A 16,613-nucleotide genomic window follows, 5' to 3' on the forward strand; every position below is an offset into this window, starting at 1 on the left:
TCTCAAATCTCTTTTTTGTCCACATACTATCCTTGGATTCCCTGCTCACTCATTACTCTTCTCTCTCTCTCTCTCTCCCCCTCTTTTACTCTCTCAATCCTATCATTCCCTATCTCACTCACACTCTTATATTTTTTTAAAGGAACTCTGGCCTACCTCCTACCTGTCCACCATTGATATACATTAGCAAAAGCTCTATTTGGCAGCACTATCTGCTGTCATGTAGTGCTTCAAACATGTGCACGCTACCTATCTAGATAGCTCTTCAACAACATTATCAAAGCAAATTTAATAATAGAATTCAATTGGAAACTTTTTTTAAAATTGTATTCTCTACCAAATTATGAAAGAAAAATGTGGGGTTTTATGCCCTTTTAAATGAGAAATTGTACTATACAATATTCCTTCAATCTTTTTAATATAAATCTATATGTTGCTGTTGTTTCCATTCACTATTTATAACACCATGAAGGCTAACTCTATTAACACACATATATTTGTAGAACAGTTGAAGTCAAAAAGGATTGACCAAAAACAGTTTTAACCTCATTTCTTTGAGTTTTAATATTCTTTAATAAAAGTTAAATTTTAATAATATTATCTAATTATCACCCCTTGAAAATATGATGCTTTAAATTGTATCAGGGGAGAGAGAAGTGCTACCTAGATGCATTCTGTTTTTGGTCAATCCTTCTTTTTGACTTCAACTGTTCTGTTTATTTATGCATGAGCACTCCAGCCAAAAAAAGGTTTATTAACAAAAGTAACCAGATAAGGTATCCCCTTACCATCTGTGTAGTGCTGTTGCAGCCTTGTTTTTTGTGTACAACACATATATTTGTGTTTACTATTTTTAATGTGATCTGCAAATATTGTGTACGGAACAGGTGGTTTTACAAATTAAACCGGCTTGTATTTAAATGGATTGAATAATGAAACCAAAAATAATTTGAAATAAAATCAAACATTCGCACAATGTAAGCTAGTTAACTGCACCTTTTAGCATATAAGTTATTAAATAAAATAAAGCAACTACATTATGTAGTATTTTTATAGTTATATAGTTTAATATTTTGGATCTTTTCCAGATAAGCCCCGCCAAAAAGTTAACCCCCGCCACCCCAAAAACATTATAAAAAATGTTTTTTATTGAAGGGGGTGAAATTGGGACATTTGGAAACTTTTTTTATTTTTTATTAAAGAGGGTGAAATTGGGACATTTTGAAACTTGTACTTTATTTTATTTTTTGATCGGTGCATAACAGAGGAGCCATGTTGTATCAGTGGAATGACAAAGGCTAACGGAGCCGTAACGCATAAAAACATACCCTGATTAGCATCCGATATGCAGTTCAGACGTCAGAGCAGATAACTTGTACTTTATTTTATTTTTTGATCGGTGCATAACAGAGGAGCCATGTTGTATCAGTGGAATGACAAAGGCTAACGGAGCCGTAACGCATAAAGACATACCCTGATTAGCATCCGCTATGCAGTTGAGACGGCAGAGCAGATAATCTAAACGCTGGGCTTGTCTCCATTTGAAATACACTGCACCTGTTGAAAGGAGAGGGTTGCAGATGAAAGGACACAGCCGATTCCTGTATACCAGGCACTGCGACTCACAGAGCTCTGGTGGTTTCGGGTGAAGTGCACAGGTTGCAGATGAAACGGGGTTCCTTAAAGCTAAGCATCCAGTGAGATCATTTAAAGGCAGATCGAGAGGGGCTAATACATCCACTGTTTAAATATTCAAATTTCTAATACGTGCAAGGTTGCGTGCGTGCATTACATTGGAGCTGGCAAAAGTGGCGGGGCTTAACTTTTCGCGCGTGCACGTTTTGCATTAGTGGCGGGGCTTATCTGGAAAAGATCCAATATTTTTGTTGAAAACAACGATATAGAATCATACATTTTAGTGTTTTGGAAAGATGAATTGTAGGATCATTAAATGTGTGCATTAAATATTTAGGCAATATATATAAAGTGTATATATATATATATATATATATATATATATATATATATATACACATGTGTATGTATGTATGTATTTATTTGCATTTCATAAACTATTTTTATTTCTAAAAATGCCTCATCAGAAAAAAAACAAGGATTTATTTAAGTGGTTACTTAACAGAAAATCACGTAAATGAAATAAGTGCAAAGACTAAAAACATCTTTCACACTGGTATGTGAAAGGATCAGCACTGAAGGGGTTAAAATAGAATGATAGCAAATGTATTAAAATTGGTATATAATTTCTCTAAACTACTTAAAGTGTTAAATATAAGTTAATGAGTTAAATATATTTATAAAGCTCCCTTTTATATAAGAATATCAATGAATTTGATCACCTAAAGCCAAAAGCTGACAATAATGCACCTTGTGAATCTGTAGCCTGAAGCTAAGGGCATGTAATTAGGGTGAGCCATTGTGTTCATATAGAGTTCCCGGGGCCCTAGTAACTTACAGAGCTGCTGTGTGATCAAGCCCTGAAGTCCTCTGTTATTTCTTACTTCAGGGATAATGAGGTGCAGTAACTTACTTATGAAGAGAATGGAATGAGCTGTGGGTCAAAAGCAAGTGTATTATCTATCCCAGTGTTTTTCAACCACTGTGCAGTGGCACACTAGTGTGCCGTGAGAGATCCTCAGGTGTGCCACGGCAGACTGACAACAGTGTGACATATTTTTTAAACTTTGCTTGTTTTTTACTCCCAGTGCAGGGGTAGTTTGTAGGAGGCATGGCATAACAGCACAATACATACAGTATGTGTGTGTTTGTGTGTATGTGTATATATATATATATGCTGTATTAGGTTACAATGTGTGATTTTTAAAAAAAATTTGGGATGGTGGAGTGCCACAGGATTTTTTAATGTAAAAAAGTGTGCCACGGCAAAAAAAAGGTTAAAAATCACTGATCTATCCCATAGGCTGTCAAGGGTCAATTTGCTCTACAGGAAAACTCTGAGTGCGTGTGTGTTGCTTGTAATATGTGTGTACTCATAAATGTGTTTGTATGTATATATGTGTGTGCATGTGTGTGAGTGTGTATGTTTATGTGTTTGTGAGTTGTGTGTGCATGTGTAGTATATGTGTGTGCATGTCTATTTATGTATGTGTGATTTTGTTTTGTTTTTTGTTTATATGTCTGAGCGTTTGAGTATGTATTTGTGTGTGTATGTGTATTTGTTTACGTGTGCATGTATGTGTGTTTATGAGTATATGTGTGTGCATGTGTATTTATGTATGTTGTATGTGTCTGTGAATTTGTCTAGGTATGGGGTGTTTGTGTCAGTGGATTTGTGTATGTGTCTGTGAATTTGTGTATGTGTATGTATTTATGTATGTTGTATGTGTCTGTGAATTTGTCTAGGTATGGGGTGTTTGTGTCAGTGGATTTGTGTATGTGTCTGTGAATTTGTGTATGTGTATGTATTTATGTATGTTGTATGTGTCTGTGAATTTGTCTAGGTATGGGGTGTTTGTGTCAGTGGATTTGTGTATGTGTCTGTGGATTTGTGTATGTGTGCATATATGTGTGTATATATATATATATATATATATATATATATATATATATATATATATATATATATATATATATATATATGTAAATGAGTGTGTGCATATGCATGTATGTCTGTGTATGTTTGTTGTTCGTGTGTGTGTGTTTTTTGCGTATCAGTGAAAGAGAAAAAAACTGCAAACAGAGATGCGGTGTACCCACCCAAAATGTTGTTTTGTGCTGTTATCATGTCACCATATGCTAATGCAGCAATAGACTGTCACATATATCTGTGTCAGATTCCAAGATCCTAAAATCAGACTTGCTTGAAAATGTTTCATTTACATTATAAGTTTAGTTTTGCTTATTATTTGCTTCATTTGCATGACACAAATTTATCGGAGCTGTGCACTGATTCCTTTGCTAAGACAACATGTCACTCAGCTGTTAGGCTAAGGCAGAAAATTCTATGATTCCATCTAATTGGAATTCTTGGAATTACAAACTGCTTGACATGGCAGCTAGCTAGGCCTAAAATACTAATATGTCAAATATATTTAAAAAAAATTGCATCAAACTTCTTACAATTATCCATCAGCTGATGAGTGGTGGCAGCTGACGGATTTGCTTGTGTTATCATATTTAATTGACCGTTAGGTTACAAGAGTTTGCTGACATGCACCTCCAGATGTATCCCAATTAGTTCTAACTTTAACTCAGATAACATTAAATAATTTACACAATTGTCTTTATTCAAACATTTCCTTTTTTTAATTTGCCCTGGGTATTTTATTGCTTATAAAATTCAGTAGCTGTATCCTAACTATTGTGACCGGCTAGGGTTGCCACGTTTTCTGGGAAAAAATACAGACTGAGATAATTAGCATAAATATGCATAAATTATTATACAGCATAATTCAGGAACTAGGACTGATTTATAGATTTTTATTTGTTTATTATTAGATTATAATAGACTTAGAAGAAGTTTGACCATGATAGTGCCTTTATTTCTATGTTTATTATTTATTTTCAACTTTGAATTGAACCTTAAAAATACCGGTCGTGTCAGTAAAAAAAAAGGCTTAGTGGCAACCCTATGACCGGTGGCTGTTCTAGGGTTCTGCTACGAGCTGTTGCACCACAGTTTTCAAAAGTGTCCGTTACATCTGTAAATATATCATTTGAACACATCTTGTGTTCTACTTAGGACAAGAAAGGTAAATAAGTGAAAAGGGGAACTTAAAGGGACAGTAAACACATTGAGCATTCTATATAAAATGTTTAGTTATATGTAATGGCACAACTTTGCAGAATATCATCATTATTTATTTTGTCCCACTTTATTGTAATTTAGCTTTGAAAATAAAACAATTTCTAATACTCAGAACTTGCTGACTTCTCAAGACTATAACCCCGTTACATATCTGTCCTTAATTGGCTTTACCGGATAACAACTGAAAATAAATGCATTCTATACCAACTTTATGACAGTGGCTAGTCTGGTAGTCTGTTATATGTGTTATTCTTTAGTAGCAAAACAAAAATGTATTAAAATTACAAGGTGTTTACTGTCTGTTTTTCTGTTTAAACAGGAAAGGCAAGAAGAGGTTATAGAAATTGGTGACCAACACTCATGAGTATCACCCACCAGCTTATATAAGTTTTGGTTTCATCTGACCATAGAATCCGTTCCTTTTTGAAGTTCCAAGTGTGTCTGTCAAACTGAAGACGTTTGAATTTAGTTTTAGATGAGAATAGAGGGTTTTTTCTTGAAACCCTTCCGAACAACTTATGGATTGTAGTTTTGGAGACTTTCTGACCCCAAAACACAACTAACTTCTGCAATTCTCCAGCTGTGATCCTTGGAGATATTTTGGCTGCTCTAACCATCCTCTTCACAGTGAGTCAAGACAATATAGACAAATGTCCTCTTCCCGGTTGATTCATAATGTTTCCAATTGACAGGAACTTCTTAATTATTGTCCTGATGGTGGAAATGGGCATTTTCAATGCTTGTGCTATTTTATTATAGCCACTTCCCATTTTGTGAAGCTCAACAACCTTTTGCCGCACATCACAGCTATATTCCTTGGTCTTACGCATTGTGATGAATGACCAAGGTAATTTGGCCTATGTGTTACCTCATATTAATACCCCTGTGAAACAGGAAGTCATGTTTGATAAATGTCCTGTTTCTAGTCAACCATGTGTACTAAAAAATTATGTAAAATACCAATGGCAATATACTTCAAATATATTTTTCTCATATGAATTCATAGGGGTGCCAATAATTGTGCCACACATATATTTAAGTAAGATTTTATTTGTTAGGATAGACCTGTGTTCTGTTTGCAATTGTTTGATATTAATGAGAGCAGAGTATTTTTGTGTTTTGTTTTTTTAACAAAAGATCAAAAGGTTAAACAACCTTGCTCATATTTACTAAGGGTGCCAATATTAGTGGAGGGCACTGTATATTTAATATATAGTGCATATCATTTTTACTATGGTAAAGTATATGCACAGTATGTTATAGTACAGTATATGTTTATTATGAATGTGATTATGATGTATGATATCCATTGATAGCTTAATAAATGTATTATATTTCTAATAACTATTGATTGCTGTATAAATAATTATAACTATAGCTGGCACCTGTGGAAACTTACCATAGTTTCATTTTGACATCCAAATAAGTTTTGCTTGGCAGCACATTTAGTCCACAATTTTGTAATTCTACAAAATAAGGGTTCATTTTTATGAGCAAAACTGAAAATGTATTCTCATATTCAGAATTGCAGAACATAGTAGTAACGAAGACAGTTATATTTATAAATCAATTTGATTTATGAAGCAATTAAATGCACTTTCAGCAATATTGTGACTGCGCTAACTTGCGCTAAAAGTAAATGGGTGCACTTAAGCAAAAACAAGATTTTCACTCATCTTCAGTGGTCAAGTCCTACAAAAAAAAGTGTGGGAACTCACCAAGAATTCCACCCTCCCTCACAATTAATATTGTTTTATATATATATAGTAGCAAAAGAAAAAACTTGCACTCACTGGATTTTGAAAACTCAAATTTACTGTGACGGTGTAACGTTTCGGGGATAATGTATCCCCTTCCTCGGACACAAGTGATACAAACTGAGAAACTTTTATTGCCAAACACAAAATAAACCCCACCCCCCTAATTAGATTAAAAAAACACCATAAACTGTTGTCAAGGTAACCACTAGGTCACAATAGTAAACATAGTGCTATTAAATAGACTGAGTATATAATGCTCATAATGAAAGTGACTCATAATCTTAAAGAAAGAGAAACCAAAAAACATGGATTCCACACATGAAAAGAAGAAATGCATGACCTCACACAAATACAGACCTATATCCCAGAGCAGTGTCACAAAGCAGTGATCTTAGGTATAACATGATAAATTGGCAACAGAACATCAATCTATATAGTACATTGACCCAAATCACAACTTACCCCCTTAGATTATAACAGATCTCCAGTTAACAACTGACAATCTGGTAGCCCACGAAACAATTCCGCTCATTCGTAATACAGGAAGTAACGCACTGTAACCTGACACGTCACATTGTGGGCAACAGCCAATTACCATGCGGCTATCAGGTTGTCATAGGGATAACAACAAGGGGGGTACCTTTCTTTAGGGAACTCCCTGCCTCGCTCCGCAAGACTCTCCCCTAGTTTTAATAGCTTCAAGCGCTCCCTAAAAACTCTACTATACAGGGATGCTTACAACCAACACTAACCTTTCCTAACTCCATTGAACCGACTATAACAGTGAAACTCTCGGAAGGGCCCTCTACCCACTTGATCCCTGCAAAAAGCTATCCTGTATATTGACTATGTTTACAGCGCTGCGGAATCTGTTGGCGCTCTACAAATACCTGATAATAATAATAAGGTTAAAAAGTATATGACAATGTATTTAACTGGAAAAGACTATTAAGTATATATATTTATATATATTTATATATATATATATATATATATATATATATATAAATAAACTGTGTATATATATATATATATATATATATATATATATATATATATATATACTGTATGTCTAAATATATGTATGGTTTTATATATATATATATACATACACACTTTGGAGCCCTTTCCAAAAAACAAATCAGTAGCCTTTGTGTGGCTTGAAATATGTAATTTTATGCTTATTGTATGCCCCTTTAATCATCCCCTGGAACTTTTCAAAGTTTTCATGCCTTAAAGGGACATTCACCCCCACATTTTTATTTCATGATTCAGATAGAGAATACAATTTTAAACAACATTCCAATTTACTTATATTATCTAATTTGCTTCATTCTTTAGATATCCCTTGTTGAAGAAATAGCAATGCACATGGGTGAGCCAATCACACAAGGCATCTATGTGCAGCTACTGAGCATATATATATATATATATATATATATATATATATATATATATATATATATATATATATATACATATGTGTCTGTGTGTGTGTGTGCTTTTCAGAAAAGGATATCAAGCGAATGAAGCAAATTAGATAATAGAAGTAAAATAGAAAGTTGTTTAAAATCGCATGCTCTTTCTAAATCATGAAAGAAAAAAAATGTGGGTTTCATGTCCCTTAAGGTCACAGGTTCTAGTCCCATAGCAGTGACCAGTTTAAATCTTCTAAACTGATACACTGAGTATTATTTAAAAAGGACATATGTTTTCCTGACATCCAAAATGTTAAAAGACTACACATATATATTATACCAAAAGTCTGATATTAAAATACCATGGAAGCTTACCTGAAAGCAAACATATTCAAATATTCAAAAAACAATAAATGATTAAGAAGCATTGTTACCCAAAAGTTTCAATAACAAATGAATAGGTAAAATAAAACTAAATCTAAGAATATGACAAAACTTTCTGAATCTGTTGCTCTTATTAAGACTCTCTGGTATATAATATACAGTATATTAGCAGTATTTTAATTGTAAGAACGCTGTACAGTGTGTTCACTTTTGGCACCATGTAAATAAACATTTGCACAATAGCAATTAATCCGGGCAATGAAAAGACACTAAAACGTGAAATAACAGCACAGCTGTATTCTCAATAAGCAATAGCCAGTTAAACATAGACAAGCCCTGAATAAATGCAAAGCAGCTGTCCAGGAGAACAGCTGTCGTCTTACCCCTACAAATCAAGCACAAATTACAGTAGTAAAATAGATTAGTAAAGGACAAAAATCAGATCATGTTAAGCTAAATTATAAGATACCTAAGGATTGTGTTAAAAGTCCCATGGCTAGATTACGAGTTTTGTCGGTAATGGTGTGCGGTGCTAACAAGCAGTTTATGCTCACCGCTCACCGCTCACCTACAAACAACGCTGGTATTACGGGATTTTACAAACCCGGCATTAGCTGCAGAAAAGTGAGCAGAGAGCAAAATTTAGCTCCACATCTCACCTCAATACCAGCGATGCTTATGGTAGCGGTGAGCTGGCTAAACGTGCTCATGCACGATTTCCCCATAGAAATCAATGAGGGAGAGCCGGCTGAAAAAAAAACTAACACCTGCAAAAAAGCAGCGTTCAGCTTCTAATGCAGCCCCATTGATCCCTATGGGGAAATAAATTTTATGTCTACACCTAACATCCTAACATGAACTCCGAGTCTAAACACCCCTAATCTTACACTTATTAACCCCTAATTTGCAGCCCCCAACATCGCCGACACCTGCATTATATTATTAACCCCTAATCTGATGCTCCGGACACCGTCGCCACCTACATTATACTTATTAACCCCTAATCTGCCGCCCCCAATGTCGCCGCCACCTGCCTACACTTATTAACCCCTAATCTGCTGCCCCCAACGTCGCCGCCACTATATTAAAGTTCTTAACCCCTAAACCTAAGTCTAATCCTAACCCCCCTAACTTAAATATAATTTAAATAAATCTAAATAAAACTACAATTAACTAAATTATTCCTATTTAAAACTAAATACTTATAAAATAAACCCTAAGATAGCTACAATATAACTAATAGTTAAATTGTATCTATCTTAGGGTTTATTTTTATTTTACAAGCAAGTTTGTATTTATTTTAACTAGGTAGAATAGTGCTACCTAGTTAAAATAAAGACAAATTTACCCATAAAATAAAAACCTAACCTAAGTTACAATTACACCTAACACTACACTATAATTAAATAAATTCCCTAAATTAACTACAATTAAATACAATTAAATAAAATTATCTAAAGTACGAAAAAAAAACACTAAATTACAGAAAATAATATTATAGGATGTTTACACATTTATACAAATGTATATATACTTTGGAGCCCTTTCCACTCAAATACCTGAAAGCAAGAATAATCATTTTAAATACATTTTAATATTAAATAGTATGTTTTACTGTGTACATACTGTTAATATTTTACATTCCAATGTTCTTCACATAAGGGAAAATGTTCTATGTATTTTGAAATAGCTATTCATATATATATATATATATATATATATATATATATATATATATATATATATATAAAAGCACAAGCAGGGAACCAGCACACTTTCTCATTCAGCTGCCGGGGTGCACTTCCAAATAACCAAATACCAATAATACCAAAGAAGACACTCTCCGTTTGCAAATCTGTTTAATGGTAAACGTTTTCGGGGTCTCTCCCGTTCTCAGACCACTTACATACATTAACAAAACAACACCTTAAATACCTACTTACCCCCACCGTGAGATACCGCCATCAGTCTCCCAGCGTCCGTGTAGCGCAACTGCGCATGCCCGCCCGGAAATAGGGAGAGCCAACGGGGACACACTAAAAAGCAAAAGTGAAAATAGTAATGCTAATCATACAAACATAAAACAATGCAGACATCAATATATATATATACATACAAGAGTATTGCATTGAGCAATGATACTTTTTTATTGGACTATATATTTATAAGTTGACAAGCTTTCAGAAGAATTCCTTCTCAAGTCTGAAGCAATACTGACCAATTCAAGGAAATTAGTCCAATAAAAAAGTATCATTGCTCAATGCAATAATCTTGTTATTTTGATATCTAAATCTCTGGAGTCTGGACTAACACGGCTACTCCAATCAACATATATATATATATATATATATATATATATATATATATATATATATACAGTATATATACACACATATATATATATATATATATATATATATATATATATATATATATATATAAATATATATATATATATATATAAAACATGTTTGCATAGGAAATTAGCACATCTAGGCATGTATCCCCGCTCACTTTTCCCCAGTAAAACGCCATATACATTGTTACCAATGTACAAGAGGATTCTGGGTAAGATATGCAAATTAGACATGCAAAATCTCAGACTTTTTGCTTCAAATACTGTTTTAACACAGCGATCCCTTAACAGGGTTAATGCAGCAAATACAGAAATCACTGCTAGACAGCCTGTTTCGTTTTTATTAGAACTCTTCAGTAGCAGGTAGATTTCTGATTTCTGCTTAGGTAAAGCTCATTTTAATGAATATATATATATGTATTGATATATATTTTACAAAAAATACAGAAATGTCTATTTAAAAATAAATAGAAGATTTTCTTCTATGTGAAGAACACTGGAATATAAAATATTCATAACTACCTTCGGGTTGAGCACTGTAAGTCTAACGCGATGTCGGGTTAGCTTGCAAGTGATAAGTGTTAGGTTTTTTTTTCAGCACGCTCTTGTCGAAGTCTATGAGGAAAAGAAGTTAATGCAGTCGTGGTATCCAAAGTGCAGATGTTAGCGCACAACATCGGGTTTGGCTTGCGCACAGTCACACACAATTTGCTTTTAACTTGTAGTACGCTCGCTAACTCGTCCACATTAAATGTTTACTTTGAGCTGAGTTTACGTAAGTTGCACAATAGGTCTAACTCAGTGTCAGATTGGCGAGCGAGCGATAAGTGTTGGGGTTTATTTTCAGTTTTCGTGCTCGATTGCAGTCTATGGGGATAAAAAGTTAACGTGGTTGCGATATCTGAAGACCTCAAGTTAGTGTGCATTGGCTTTCGCTCGCGCACAAACATTTTACTTTCAAATTGTAATACCTGGGTGTGTTAAAAGTTTACATCTGGTGGCGTTTGCATGTGAGCAAAAGTCCTAAATAGCACATCACTTGTATTCTGGTCCTCTATATATAAGTAAAACAGATGTCCTAATGTCTGTTAGGCTTACAGCTCAGAGTTCTTGCAGAGTCTCTACCCCACAGCTTTTGTGGAACTGAAAGAGAGTGGAGGAACTCTGTGAATTGCTTCCCTTAGAAATTAAAGGAGGTTCCTGGAAAGCAACATTTTATATGGGCTTAAAACGGACAGTAAACACCTTTAGATTTTTATATAAAATGTTTAGTTAAAGGGACATAATACTCATACGCTAAATCACTTGAAAGTGATGCAGCATAACTGTAAAAACATCTTTATGTAAAAAAAAGTGCTCTGTGAACAGTAAAACTTCAGCTGCTGTCCAGCTGCAAGTTGAAACAAACAAAAACAAAAAAACAATAGCCAATCAGATTCAGCAGTGCTGAGGTCATGCATTGTTTTGCTGTGTTCTCATGAGAGTTCACTGAAATCTTGTGAGATTTAATAGTAAACTTCCGTAAAGTGAATAGATAAATAACATGACTGTGCCTGCACATGCCAGATGCACACTCCCTTGCAAGTCCTGGGACTAGCATCTTGATTACAGTGGGGTATGAATACTTAGGACATTTTGAGATAAATATCTTCCTTTTTTACATAGACACTTATCAACACTTATCATGTCCCTTTAAGCATAGTGAAACAACTTTAATTGGAGTATATATTCATTATTTATTTTGCTCCCTTTTCATGCAATTTAGCTCTTAAAATAGAGCAATTTCTAACTCTCAGACTTTAATTTGTCTTAAAAACATTTAGACATAGCTTATATGTTATTCTATAGAAATATGACAGAAATGTAATTACAAGGTGATCACTGAAAAGTCATCATTAGACATTCATAATTTAGACAGAGCATTCAATTTTAAACAACTTTCCCTTTTACTTCTATAATTTAATTTGCTTCCTTCTCTTGTTATCATTTGCTGAAAGGTTTATCTAGGTAAGTTCAGGAACAGCAAAGAACCTAGGTTCTAGCTGCTGATTGGTGGATGCATATACACCAATTGTCATTGGCTAACCCATATGTTTGGTTAGAAACCAGTAGTGCATTGCTGCACCTTCAACAAAGGATACCAAGAGAATGAAGCACATTTGATAATAGAAATAAACTGGAAAGTTGTTTGTATGTTCTCCCTAACTCATGGAAGAAAAATGTTGGGTTTCCTTTAAGGCTTAATATGGCAAAACCTAGGTCTGCTAAAAACACTCAACATATGAAACAAATAAAAATAAAAACAATAAACCTTAATCAAATCTATCTAGCCACCAAAATTGAGCCAATTAAAAGGAAGAAAAAACCTAGCAACAGCTGATATTTCATAGAGGCTAATTAAATTATAAAATAATGGTGACACTTTATCGCTAGTTTCAAGCACCAGACACTTCTGACACTACTCAAAATAAGAAATTCCATTATTCTGTGACCTCTACTTACTGCAATTAAAGGGACATAAAACTCAAACTTTTTCTTTCCTGAATCAGATAGAACATGTCATTTTAACAACTTTTCAATGTACTTCTATTATCAAATTTTCTTCGCTTTCTTGTTATTCTTTGTTGAAAAGCCGGAAGGTAAGTTCAAGAGTGTGCACGTGTGCGCAGCACCATATGCCAGCAGTTTTGCAACAGTGTTATACATACGCAAGAGCACTAGATGGCAGCACTATTTCCTGTTATGTATTGCCCCAGACAAATGCACGCTACCTATCTAGATATCTCTTCAACAAAGAATAACATGATATAAAAAATAACAAAAATTTGAAATAAGCTTTTTTTTAAAATTGTATTCTCTATCTGAATCGTGAAAGAAAGATTTTGGGTTTCATGTCCCTTTAAAGGGATAGGAAAGTCAAAATTAAACTTGCATGATTTAGATAGAGCAGGTCATTTTAAAACACTTTTAAATTCACTTCTATTTTAATGTACTTGGTTCTCTTGGTATCCCTTGTAGGGATGGGCGAATGTTTCGCAACATTCGAAAAATGAAACGAATTTTAACACATCCGTTCGTTCGAATCGAATTTCGAATGTTTACATAACATTCTACCATTCGATTTTCGAATGTTCGTTTCGAATTTTACGATTACATTCGAAAATATTCTTTTCGAAAAATTTGAATTTATATTTGTAATAGTATTTCTAATGCTTTCTTTAAATGTAATATTTGAATTATGCAATGTTCTATATAGAAACATTCTAAATTATATATTTGTATCTATTATGTATCAATTTACTAGATTCCCTCCCTACCACATGAACTATTGAACTTCTGAATAGTATTTGTTAAAAAGAATGTTAAATTCGAAATTTCGAATGTGGACATTCGATATAATTATAAACATTCGAATTCGAAAGTGACATTCGAAAACTGTAAATAGCATTCAATTATAGAATTTTTAAGAATATTCGTTCGTATCAACATTCGAATTTATAATTCGGATTTCGGTAATAACATTCGTTCTAACATTCGAAATTCGGAAATTTACACATTCGCCCATCCCTAATCCCTTGTTGAAAAAGAATACGCCCATATCCTACACTAGTGGGCGCCGCTGCTAATTTGTCTCTTGATTGGCTGACCACTAAAGAGATCACGTTGACATCACTAGGAACAACCTGTCACACCTTGGACTTCCACCAGCCCCCAATTTCAGTAAAACACAGTTTCAGTCACAACTTATTTGTCTTCCCTGCTCTATCACCTGTCCTAACTGGTACATGTCCTGAACAAGCGCACACATTCTAATGAAACTCTTTATCAGTCTCTCGCTGTCATTGAGCTTTTGAGTGCCCAATGTCGCACTTAAAGGGACAGTAAAGTCAAAATTAAACTTTCATGATTCCGATAGGGCTTGCAATTTTAAGCAACTTTCCCATTTACTTTTATCATCAAATTTGCTTTGTTCTCTTGGTATTCTTTGTTGAAAGCTAAACCTAGGTAGGCTCAAAGGGTGATTTCTAAGCCCTTGAAGGTCGCCTCTTATCTCTGTGCATTTTATTAGCTTTTCCCAGCTAGACTGTCCAAGTTCATGTGAGCCATATAGATTGTGCTGACTCACAAGTTATGCATGTACCAGCACTAATTGGCTAAAAATGCAAGTTTGCAAAAAGCTCTGAGACAAGGGGGTAGTCTGCAGAAGCTTAGATACAAGGTAATCCTAGAGATAAAAAGTGTGTTAATATAACATTGTTGGTTATGCAAAACTGGGGAATGGGTAATAAACGGATTACCTATCTGTTTAAAAAATAAAAGTTTTTAAGTAGACTATCCCTTTAAAACAACTTTGCTAGCGCTCTGGGCTACTATACTGCACTGGCTTTAACGCCCGTTAGGACAACATGGAACGTCCTACCTTATATGGTGTCCTGATGCCTCCCTCTTTTAAGCAACCAAGAATCGGACTGGGGTGTGCCTAGCAGCGTAGGCAGCACCCCCTCCATGATCTGATCCTGGCCTTGAAATTAAAAGATTGCACTTTACACCGGAGCTTCAATGCTGACACAAAGGGGTTAAACTATAAATATGACTAAACAACAATTACACACACACTTTCTGTCATCCAGTGACCCTCCCACCAGGTTCCCCTATCCTAAAAAATATATCTAAAATATGGTACCTATTTTTAAAATTTAAAGGGGCCTTAAAGAAACATTAAAGTTATTTTAAATATTCATAACTAGTCCTAAAGCCCTGTACACGGGCCATTTTTTGCAGTACAGTGGTCCCACCTCTTGCTCTCCCCCCCCCCCCCTCTATTTTGCTCTCTCTCTTCCCCCTCTCTTTTGCTCTCTCTCTCTCCCCCCCTCTCTTTTGCGCTCTCTCCCCTCTCTTTTGCGCTTTCTCTCTTCCCCCTATCTTTTGCTCTCTTTCTCCCCCCTCTCTTTTGCTCTCTCTCTCCAACCTCTATTTTGCTCGCTCTCTCTCCCCCCTCTCTTTTTCTCACTCTCTTTCTCCCCCCCTCTCTTTTGCTCTCTCTCTCCCCCTCTCTTTTGCTCTCTCTCTCTGTTTCAACCCTCTCTTGCTCTCTCTCTTCCCCCTCTATTTTGCGCTCTCTCCCCCTCTATTTTGCAATCTCTCTCACACCTCTCTTTTGCTCTCTCCCCCCCCCCTCTCTTTTGCTCTATCTCTCCCATTTTTTGGTCTCTCTCCCCCCTTCTATTTTGCTTTCTCTCCGCCTCTCTTTTTCTCTCTCTCCCCTCTCTTTTGCTCTTTCTCCCCCTCTCTTTTGCTCTCTCTTCCCCTCTCTTTTGCTCTCTCTTCTCCTCTCTTTTGCTTTTTCTCCCCCTCTCTTTTGCTTTCTCCCCCCCCCTTTTTTTTGTGCTCTCTCTCCTCTCTTTCGCTCTCTCTCCCCTCTCTCTTTTGCACTCTTTCTCTCTCACCTTCTCTTTTGCTCTCTCTCCCCTCTCTCTTTTGCACTCTTTCTCTCTCACCTTCTCTTTTGCCCGCTCTCTCTCACCCTCTCTTTTGCTTGCTCACTTTCTCTCCCCCATCTCTTTTGCTCTCGCCCCCCCCCCCCCCTCTTTTGGTCTCTCTCCACCCTCTATTTCGGTCTCTGTCCCCCCTCTCTTTTGCTCTCTCTCTCTCGCCCTCTCTTTTGCACTCTCACCCCTCTCTTTTTCGTTCTCTCTCCCCCCTCTCTTTTTCACTCTCTCTCCCCTTCTCTTTTGCTCGCTCTCTCTCCCCCTATCTTTTGTGCTCTCTCTCTCTCCCTCTCTCTTTTGCTCTCTTTCTCCCCTCTTTTTTGCTCTCTCCCCCCTCTCTTTTGATCTCTCTCTCCCCTTTCTTTTGATATCTCTCCCCCCTCTCTTTTGATCTCTCTCTCACCCCCTCTCTTTTGCTCT

At 35.4% G+C, this 16,613-nt stretch overlaps 1 protein-coding gene across 1 annotated transcript in view; it reads right to left on the reverse strand.

Moving 5' to 3' along the window:
- Positions 1–16,613, reverse strand: part of LOC128659268 (serine-rich adhesin for platelets-like) — a 224,252-nt gene that overhangs the window by 189,743 nt on the left and 17,896 nt on the right. Inside the window, exon 2 of the transcript XR_008402320.1 lies at positions 10,292–10,384. The gene's annotated coding sequence lies outside the window, so the exon portion shown is untranslated. The remainder of the gene's footprint in view (positions 1–10,291; positions 10,385–16,613) is intronic.

Source organism: Bombina bombina, chromosome 5 (assembly GCF_027579735.1).
Source record: "Bombina bombina isolate aBomBom1 chromosome 5, aBomBom1.pri, whole genome shotgun sequence".
NCBI classification, from domain to species: Eukaryota; Metazoa; Chordata; class Amphibia; order Anura; family Bombinatoridae; genus Bombina; species Bombina bombina.